The following is an 11,603-nucleotide window of genomic DNA, read 5'->3' as shown; positions in this document are numbered from 1 at the left end:
ATGCTTGGCTATTTTTCTAAGTACATTTTATCAAAAAGCACTGAGGTACTAGATGATAGGGCAACCAAATGATAGACTAGGGCATTTCACTGAAACAAAATATCCTAACATCTAGTAGATAATCCCTGGAACTGGAATCACCTGGAAAATGGTGGAACTTTTCCACATACAAACATATACCCTTTTATGCTAGTTACCAGCACATCTTTAGTAAGAGGATATCTCTCTTCTGTATTTTATTAAGTTCTACCCCCAGTGTGGAGCGTGAACTCACCACCCCGAGGTCAAGAGTCACACGCTCTACCAACTGAGCCAGCCAGGCACCCCTGTATCTATTTTTATATAAGAGATTGTATTTACAGCTTCCTTGGACAAGCAAATTATTCTGTATAGCAGTCTGCTCTGCTCCAGGAAACTATGCCTGAGCAATGTAGCTCTTCCTTACTATAGTAAGCAATAAATTCCCATTTTGTATTTCAGATACTGGGTGGTAGATTATATGCATTAAGTCGGGGTTACCATAATACCTAGCTTAATTGATGCTCAAGCCATGGCAGCTACTGATACTATCAGGACCTAAATCAAGTGAGCAATTGTGAAATTGGAGAGAATGCCAAAAATAAGACGCTCAGAGGTTGAAGAGCCCACCACTGCCATAAAAAGACAAAGCTGAGTTTAACGCTCAGGCTGGTAAGGGAGAGCGGTGTTGGTCAGACAGAGTCCTGCCTGAGCAGAGCAGACTGCTGACCCTATATGGGGTTTGGGGGAGGCATGGAGTTCAAGGATTTCAAGACTTTCAGAGGCTTATAAGGCTTGATGCCATCTGTAGAAGTGTAGTTAATGGGGGTGAGACTGTTCAGTGGCATTCAAACAAGTTTATTGGAGTGTGTCCATTCCTGTTGTTGGACTTCAGAGGTGAGGGCTCACTGATTGGCAGGCCAGGAAAAGCCGCCTCAAGGTGTCTAACTTCCACAGAATCTATCCCTGTGGACTCTTCATAAGATATAGTCAGTTGAGGGGACCAGGGAGTCAATCTTGAAATAGTCTAACCAAGAGCCCCACAGAACAGTTGACCTTAGTCCTGAATTCTTTGTAGGAAAAAAGATCCCAGTTTACTGTACGGGAGAGATGATCAACCTTAATGGGTTTAAATCCACCCTTCCTGAGTGTTGTCATGACCTTGACTGTTACTGGCCAAGAATCTGTTTATCTCCCTCATCCGGAGCAAAGACATTTTTCTTCACTTGTGTATATTGTCCTTAAAGAGTATCATTATTGATAAAGTCAGTGTAACGTAACTCTTTATCATTTTTTAGGTTGGCTATACTAAACAATAGCTTGGGAGAAGTGAATTCTAGAGTTAGGCCGGTGATCATTTCTAGTAAAGCTTATAGTTAGCCTATTTAGAGTGCTACATTTGCGGAAGTGTTTCTATAGTACCTTTGTAAGTGTCTGTTGTAGACACTAGCTTCCACGGTGGGCCTCTACATCCATCGGAAACAACCAAAAAACAAACAAAAAGTCCAACGGTGTTTAAGACGCCAGATATCACGTGACAAGGAAAAATGATCCCTGAGAGAGAGGGACCAAATGAGGTGAACCCTGCTATTGCCCCCAGCTTTGAGCCTTCAGAGCGTTCATGCTGCATGGCCAGGAGGGCAAATCAAGGTGGGTGCCCTGAGTTAAGGAGCTGGAGCCCAGGGAGACAAGGATGACTGGAGTCCAGGACCCAGGCCCAGAGAGGAGAGAGCTGCACGGAGGGAGAACTTCAGAGAGGTCCTGAAGTTCCTCTGAGGATTCAGCTGGGTCTGGTCAGCACATGCACGGGAAGAAGCCCCCCAAAGTGGAGAAAGAATCATCCAAAAGGGTCCAAGTTTAGAGCGCCACACACAGTACCAGTTCGCACCAGCCAGAATCAGAAACCTCATAATTTACAGGACACTGTAAAAGAGTATCAGTCTCAGATGTATAGACTAGTTAACCCTACAGTGAGCACTGCTCTGCTCCTAACGAATCGTAAAAGGGCAAGACCCCAAATGACCCATTTCCAAGTAACTGCATTCCAAAACAGAGCACAGGAATATTTAGAGGAATACAAAAATATATGGCACCCATCAAGGTTAAAAAAAAAAAATCACAATTTGTGGTATTCAAAATTATCAGGTATATGAAGAAGCAAATTTGACCCAGAACTAACATAGATGTTAGGAGTGACAGAGACATTAAAACAGTTACTGTAGCTATATGTTCAAAGAATATTATAACAATGGATAATAGGAAAAAGAAATTGAAAATAATAAGTAGTAGAAAAATGATGGGTGGTTTGCTTTAGCAATAGACTTACCCATGTGGTAACATCAGACTTAAAGGGGATTCTAATACAAGATCTGAAGATGTTTTGACTTTTTTGACAACTATAGTGCTGAAGCAAGGAGACTAAGCTGTGGCTACTGAATTAAGGGATAGGCAATGGTATTATGTCTGCTGTTTTAACACCCACCCACCTTCTCCTGTTAGTACAAAAAGATTTATGAAAATCTAGGAAGAATCAATCTGGATTCTGATCAGTGATCCCAAAGTATCAGATATGGTTGAGACTTAGGAAAGGACTCAAAATTGCTGTAAATTCTCATTTTTTAGAGTGGTTTTAGTAAACCAAAGCAAATAATGATCATTTCCTCTCAAACTTCTATAATTACTACACATTTTCAAATTCATCTTTTATTACCATCTTTTGTCATAAAGTCATTTTTATATTAAGACAAAACCGCTCTCGGGGTACCTGGGTGGCTCAGTCACTAAGCGTCTGCCTTTGGCTCAGGGCATGATCCCAGAGTCCTGGGATCGAGCCCCACATAAGGCTCCTCCGCTGGGAGCCTGCTTCTTCCTCTCCCACTCCCCCTGCTTGTGTTCCCTCTCTCGCTGGCTGTCTCTCTGTCAAATAAATAAATAAAATCTTTTTTAAAATTTTAAAAAAAGACAAAACCACTCACACTGTAAGTCATTTGGCTTTTCTTTTAGGCAACTTTTTTGTTGGGGGGGGGCAGGGGCAGAGAGAGAAGGAGAGGAAAATCTTAAGCAGGCTCCACGCCCAGTGCAGGGCCCTACATGTGGCTCAATGTCACAACCCTGAGATCATGACTTGATCTGAAATCAAGAGTCAGATGCTTAACCAACTGAGCCACCCAGGCACCCTGCTTTTTAGACTTTAAGATTTCGGCCTGAAGGATCTGATGTTCCAGAGTTAGTAGGATGAGTTAACTAACACTTGTATCAAGTGCTGTTCTATTTCACTTGGGAGTTTAGAGGAAAGACAGAATTGCGGGCTCATCTCCCCGAGTGGCATCATTAGATTTCAGATGGTTGTCCTTCAGCTTCTATTAGCCCAATGACGTTTTTGCTTGCAGTTTCACCCAGTCTCTTTACTGACAGGCTTCCAGTTCTTAACAGAAGATCTTTTGGCCTCGTTTTTATCTCAGGGGTCAGTTGTTTTATACAGACAGCCAGAGCTCATTTACACGTCTAAGACTCTACTGGTTTTCTAAAATAGTTTCACATTTTAATGTTTTGTCTTATAAAATTCCCTAGTTTAGATTTGAGTCCATTAACAAAAAGGAGACAAGGCTCTTGCTTTGGCTATTGGGTCTACCTCAGGACACTATTTGTAAGAAGAGCAAAATATCTGGGGCGCCTGGGTAGCGCAGTTGTTAAGCATCTGCCTTCGGCTCAGGGCGTGATCCCAGCGTTCTGGGATCGAGCCCCACATCGGGCTCCCCTGCTATGAGCCTGCTTCTTCCTCTCCCACTCCCCCTGCTTGTGTTCCCTCTCTCGCTGGCTGTCTCTATCTCTGTCAAATAAATAAATAAAATCTAAAAAAAAAAAAAAAAAAGAGCAAAATATCTAAGAAATGTCACTACTATGGTATTTGGCATCTCCTCAAGGGCATTTACTCTGGGCTCTCATCTCCGATCAGTCTCATATCATTGAGCAAGAGGACTTCAGGTTCACACGGCTCTACATCATCACAGGTTCTCCACCCTGGACTTTAGGCAATAGGGACTCGAAACCAGCTGCTACTACGAGCCATTATGTAAGTGGTCAGAAACAATGTACAAAACATAGAAGACTAGAAGAGACTGGAATATTTTCTGCTTACTAACCCCAGCAGAGATTTCATAAAGCTCTAATAAATCCAGGATTGGGTCTCACTGGATGGGCTGATGACATGCCTACCCTCAATCAATCACTGTAATGTCAAAGACAGATTATGTACTAATTGGCTAGGTCTAGAGGCGAGATGTATCCATCTGAAACAGAACAGTTCCCAAAAGGAAATCTCTGATGTTTCTAGAAGAAAGGGGAAATGGGGGTATCAGATCAAAACCACAGATGTCTATCAAAAGACTATAAGCAGAGAAATACACCAGTGTGGTCACAACTGAACTTCATTAACGCAGCCCCAGAGCTCTGAGTAGGTGCTAGGTTCCCTTCATATTGACTCTCCGTTTCCTCCAAAGCATTTATAGGAGACAGCCACAGACTATAAACTTCTCCCTGAGCTTTTAAAACTGCATGTTTAATAACTTATAGAGACTTTGAGGCAGCTGCTTAGCTACCTATCTCCTCCTATTTCCTTCACAAGCAATAGTAAACAAGAAAGGAAAAGTGAATTCTACATAAAACCACACTTAGTATAACTTGCGGACAATCTTTAAATTTCAGTCTCAAATCTTTAAGTAAGAAAAATCACCAAATCCTAATGTGTGCGCTTTCCCACTTCTGCCCCACCTTGCTACAAGTTTTGGAGCAGACAAAGGCAGATCCAGGTAGAGAAAGGAAGCTAGTGAAGAGGTTTAAGGTGGATCTGACACCGCCGCCACAAGGACTAAATGCCCCTGAACCTGGGAGTACTGAAAAAAGTGTCCAGGCAGATCAGAGTATGAACTACAGGAAAGGAATTTCCAAGTACACAGGATTTAAAGGCACGATTTAAAGTGGCACTCTGCAAAATGCATGTCTGCCAGAGGAGGAGAAAAAAGGGAGAGGCCCCCACTGGAAATTGGACTGTTAAGGGAAAAGGAAAATGAAGTTTTAGGGTCAGTAAAAAAAAGAGAGAAACAAAAAATTGAAGAACTCTCAACCCCACAACACAAAAACTTCTCCACCAATACAAGGAACATCCTGAAAAGCACTGGACTTTGCTCTATGGCCAAATGAAGGCTCGATATTATTAGAAATACTGCAACACAACCCAATCCCAGAGGAAAGTTAAGACCTTAAGAGTCCTGCACAAACTCAGGAATGCAATTCCCTCCATCTCAATGGAGGAAGATTGCCCCCAGTAAAAAACCCTCAGGAAGGAGAAGAAACTTCAAAGTGAACAATCCAACTGGACAGCTATAGGCAAAAGAATGAAACTTGACCACTCTCTCACACCATGCACAAAGATAAATTCCAAATGGATGAAAGACCTCGATGTGAGACAGGAATCCATCGAAATTCTAGAGGAGAGCATAGGCAGCAACCTCTACGACATCGGCCACAGCAACTTTTTTCATGACACGTCTCCAAAGGCAAGAGAAATGAAAAAATGAAGTTGTGGGACTTCATCAAGATGTAAAGCTTCTGCACAGCCAAGGAAACAGTCAACAAAACTAAGAGGCAAGACGCAGCGCCAGAGCAGAGAGCACCGGGCGAGCAGCTTTTGCCAGGAAAAAGCTGCGGATCCAACAGGCCCCACCCAGCACCTCCACAGGCAGCAAGGAAAGCAGGGGAGCTCAAGGGACTTACAGATGAAAATAGCCTAGGAGGGGGAGAAAAGATGGAAAAGAAGTAGGGGACCCCTTTTTCAGCCAGTCCCCCGAGTCGAGCTGGATAGGTACCAGACGAGCCTGAACATCCACGGAACGAGCCTGAGACGCAGGAAGATACATCTGGATCTCTACAAATGAACATCTCCAGCACTGAGTATTGAGGTACGAAGCGGGGAGCCATGAAACTGTGCACAGATATCGGAAGATAAACGGAAGGGGGAGGGAGCCGCCGTGTTCGGGTGCCGGGAAGCGGCAGCCACCTGCACGGGGGAGCAGGCGGGGCTCGCGGACGGCACCCACGAGAGAGCGGACTGAGACCAGTGAGCCAGGAGCGTGCGCCACCAGACTGACAACTGGAGCTCTGGAGCACACAGTCGAACTAGACTGAAACCAGGAGCTCGGGAGAGTGGGTGGGAACCAGGGGCGGCTGGCGGTGTTAGAAGCACAAAGGACAGAGATGTGCCGGCCCTGGGAGCAAGGACTGGGAGAACAGCTGTGGGGCGCACATCCCGGGACGCTGCGGGGTTTTTAGCAGCACCAACAGTAACAGAGTTAGAGTGGCCAAGAGAGCTCAGTGGAGAGCGGACTGCAATCTCTCTGAGACAGAGGCTAGGATACGGCCATTGCTGCTCTGACTCTCAGAAGAGGCACAGCAAACCGCCAGGGAAAGCCGCCAGAGAACAAAAGCCTGGAAATATCAGCTCACATTGTGCCCATCCCCATCCCCCCCAAGAGGGGACAGGGGGGCTCTACCCAAACAGGGTTGCCTGAGTATCAGTGTGGCAGGCCCCTCCCCCAGAAGGCAGGATGAAAAATCAAGAAGCCCACATGCCTAAGGTCCCTCTAAAACAGGAGCACACTGCCTGGGTCCTGGTCAATAATTTGGGCTCTGGACAACCCCGAAACCTCTCCTCATCAGAATGAGAAGGAGAAATCCCCCCCAGCAAAGAAAAGATAATGAGTCTGTGGCTTCAGCAACAGAACTGATGGATATGGATATAACCAAATTGTCAGAAATGGAGTTCAGAGTAACAATGGTCAAGATGATGTGTAGGCTTGAAAAAAAATATTAACAAAAATATTAACAAGAATATAGAATCTCTAAGGGTGGAAATGAGAGTGAATCTGGCAGAAATTAAAAATGCTATGAATCAACTACAGTCAAAACTAGATGCTCTGACGGCCAGGGTAAATGAGGCAGAAGGTCGAATTAGTGAATTGGAGGATGGGATGGTAGAAGAGAAAGTTAAAACAGAAACTTGGCTCAAAAAAATCCAATCTCAAGAATGTAGATTATGGGAGATTATTGACTCAATGAAACGTTCCAATGTCAGATTCATCGGCATCCCCAAGGGGGTGGAGAGAGAGAGAGGTTTAAAAGAGATATTTGAACAAATTGTAGCTGAGAACTTCCCTAATCTGGCAAAGGAAACAAGCCTTCGTGTCCAAGAGGCAGAGAGGACCCCTCCCAAGGTGAATGACAACAGACCTACAACACGTCACATCATAGTGCAATTCACAAATATTAGATCCAAGGATACAGTATTGAAAGTAGCCAGGGGGAAGAAAATCCTTACGTACAGAGGGAAAAATATCAGAATAATGTCAGACCTGTCTACAGAGACCTGGCAGACTAGGAAGGGTAGGCAGGGTATTTTCAAAGCTCTGAGAAGAACATGCAGCCTTTATCCAGCAAGACTGTCATTCACAATTGATGGAGAGATAATTCCAGGATCTCCAGACACTGACCAAATTCGTTACCATGAAACCAGCCCTACAAGAGATATTGGGGGGGTGGGGTTCTATAAAAGTAAAAAGGCCCCAAGAGTGATAGAGAACAGAAATTTACAATCTATACAAACAAAGACTTCACAGGCCACATGACATCATTAAAATGATCTCTCTAAATAATCACTCTCAATGTGAATGGCCTAAATGCTCCCATAAAACACCACAGGGTTGCAGATAAAAAGACACGACCCATCCATTTGCTGTCTACAAGACACTCATCTTGAACCTAAAGATACATCCAGACTGAAAGTGAAGGGATGGAAAACCATTTTTCATGCCAATGGACCTCAAAAGAAAGCTGGGGTAGCAATTCTCATATCAGACAGACTAGATTTTAAACTAAAGACTGTAGTTAGAGATACAGAAGGACACTACATTATTCTTAAAGGATGTATCCAACAAGTGGATATGACAATTATAAATATCTATGCCCCCAACAGGGGAGCAGCAAGATACACAAGCCAACTCTTAACCAGAATAAAGAAACATATAGATAATAATACGTTAATAGTAGGGGACCTCAACACTCCACTCTCAGCAATAGACAGATCACCTAAGCACAAAATCAACAAAGAAACAAGAGCTTTGAATGACATAATAGACCAGATGGACCTCATAGATATATACAGAACACTACACCCCAGAGCAACAGAATACTCATTCTTTTCGAATGCACATGGAACTTTCTCCAGAATAGACCACATACTGGGTCACAAAACAGGTCTCAACAGATACCAAAAGACTGAGATTATTCCCTGCATATTCTCAGACCACAATGCTTTGACACTGGAACTTAATCACAAGGAAAAATTTGGAAGAAACTCAAACACTTGGAAACTAAGAACCATCCTGCTCAAGAATGATTGGGTAAACCAGGAAATTAAAAATCAGTGTAAACAATTTTTGGAGACCAATGAGAATGAAAACACATCAGTCCAAAACCTATGGGACACTGCAAAGGCGGTCCTAAGGGGAAAATACATAGCCATCCAAGCCTCACTCAAAGAATAGAAAAATCTAAAATGCAGTTTTTATATTCTCACCTCAAGAAGCTGGAGCTGGAACAGAAGAACAGGCCTAACCCACGCATGAGAAGGCAGGTGATCAAGATTAGAGCAGAGATCAACGAATTAGAAACCAGGAGCACAGCAGAGCAGATCAACGGAACTAGAAGCTGGTTCTTTGAAAGAATAAATAAGATCGATAAGCCACTGGCCAGACTTATTCAAAATAATAGAGAAAGGACCCAAATTAATAAAATTATGAATGAAAGGGGACAGATCACAACCAACACCAATGAAATAGGACGGATCATTAGAAACTTCTATCAACAGCTTTATGTCAATAAATTAAACAACCTGGAAGAAACGGATGCCTTCCTGGAAACCTATAAACTACTAAGACTGAAACAGGAAGAAATTGATGATTTAAACAGACCGATTAATTATGAAGAGATTGAAGCAGTGATCAAAAACCTCCCCAAAAACAAGAGTCCAGGGCCTGACGGATTCCCCAGGGAATTTTCACTTCAAACATTCAAAGAAGAAATAATACCTATTTTCCTGAAGCTGTTTCAAAAAATAGAAACAGAAGGAAAACTGCCAAACTCATTCTATGAGGCCAGTATTACCTTGATCCCCAAACCAGGCAAAGACCCCATCAAAAAGAATTACAGACCAATATCCCTGATGAATATGGATGCGAAAATTCTCAACAAGATCTTAGCTAATAGGATCCAACAGTACATTAAAAGGATTATCCATCATGACCAAGTGGGATTCATCCCTGGGATGCAAGGGTGGTTCAACATTCGCAAATCGATCAGTGTGATAGATCATATCAACAAGAAAAGGGTCAAGAACGATAGGATCCTGTCAATTGATGCAGAAAAAGCATTTGACAAAATACAGCATCCTTTCCTGATTAAAACACTCCAGAGTGTAAGGATAGAGGGTACATTCCTCAATTTCATAAAAACCATCTATGAAAAGCCTACAGTGAATATCATTCTCAATGGGGAAAAGCTGACAGCCTTTCCCTTAAGATCAGGAACACGACAAGGATGCCCACTCTCACAATGGTTATTCAACATAGTACTAGAAGTCCTTGCAACAGCAATCAGACAACAAAAAGAGATAAATGGTATTTGAATCAGCAAAGAAGAAGTCAAACTGTCTCTCTTCGCAGATGACATGATACTCTATATGGAAAACCCAAAAGACTCCACCCCCAAACGACTAGAACTTATAGAGCAATTCAGTAATGTGGCGGGATCCAAAATCAATGCTCAGAAATCAGTTGCATTTCTATGCACGAACAATGAGACTGAAGAAAGAGAAATCAGGGAATCCATTCCATTTACAATAGCACCAAAAATCATACAGTATCTCGGAATTAACTTAACCAGAGACGTAAAGGACCTATATTCTAGAAACTACAAATCACTCTTGAAAGACATTGAAGAAGACACAAAAAGAAGGAAAAATATTCCACGCTCATGGATTGGAAGAATTAACATAGTTAAAATGTCCATGCTACCCAGAGCAATCAATGCCATCCCAATCAAAATACCAATGACATTTTTCAAAGAACTGGAACAAACAGCACTTAAATTTGTGTGGAACCAGAAAAGGCCCCGAATCTGCCAAGGAATTCCTGAAAAGGAAAAACAAAGCTGGGGGCATCATGTTGCCGGATTTTAAGCCATCGTACAAAGCTGTGATCACAGAGACAGCATGGTACTGGCACAAACACACACATAGACCAATGGAACAGAATAGAGAACCCAGAAATGGACCCTCGGCTCTTTGGGCAACTAATCTTTGACAAAGCAGGAAAAAACATCCAGTGGAAAAAAGACAGTCTCTTCAATAAATGGTGCTGGGAAAATTGGACATCTATATGCAAAAGAATGAAACCTGACCACTCTCTCACAGCATACACAAAGATAAACTCCAAATGGATGAAAGACCTCGACGTGAGATAGGAATCCACCAAAATCCTAGAGGAAAACCTAGGTTGCAACCTCTTTGACATGGGCCACAGCAACGTTTTTCATGACACATCTCCAAAGGCAAGAGAAACAAAAGAAAAAATGAACTTGTGGGACTTCATCAAGATAAAAAGCTTCTGCACAGCCAAGGAAACAGTCAACAGAACTAAAAGGCAGCCCACGGAATGGGAGAAGATATTTGCAAATGACACTACAGATAAAAGACTGGTATCCAAGATCTACAAAGAACTTCTTAAACTCAATACACGGGAAACAAATAATTAAACCAAAAAATGGTCAGAAGATATGAACACTTTTCCAATGAAGACATACAAATGACTAACAGACACATGAAAAAGTGTTCAAAATTATTAGCCATCAGGGAAATTCAAATCAAAACCACATCGAGATACCACCTTACGCCAGTTAGAATGGAAAAAATTGACAAGAAACAACAAATGTTGGAGAGGATGTGGAGAAAGGGGAACCCTCTTACACTGTTGGTGAGAATGCAAGTTGGTACAGCCACTTTGGAAAACAGTGTGGAGGTCCCTCAAAAAGTTAAAAAGAGCTACCCTATGATCCAGCAATTGCACTATTGGGTATTTACCCCAAAGATACAGACGTAGTGAAGAGAAAGGCTGTATGCACTCCAATGTTCATAGCAGCATTGTCCACAATAGCTAAATTGTGGAAGGAGCCAAGATGCCCTTCAACAGATGACTGGATTAAGAAGATGTGGTCCATATATACAATGGAATATTACTCAGCCATCAGAACGATTACACAACATTTGCAGCAACATGGACAGGACTGGAGGAGATTATGCTAAGTGAAATAAGTCAAGCAGAGAAAGACAATTATCATATGGTCTCACTAATATGGAACATAAATAGCAGGAAGATCGGTAGGAGAAGGAAGGGAAGAAGGAAGGGGAGGTAAACAGGAGGGGGAATGAACCATGAGAGACTGTGGACTCTGGGAAACAAACGGAGGGCTTCAGAGGG

Source organism: Ursus maritimus, unplaced genomic scaffold (genome assembly GCF_017311325.1).
Source record: "Ursus maritimus isolate PB19 unplaced genomic scaffold, ASM1731132v1 scaffold_1, whole genome shotgun sequence".
Taxonomy (NCBI): domain Eukaryota; kingdom Metazoa; phylum Chordata; class Mammalia; order Carnivora; family Ursidae; genus Ursus; species Ursus maritimus.
The sequence above is the reverse complement of the archived record's forward strand: the minus strand, read 5'-3'. Positions refer to the sequence as shown.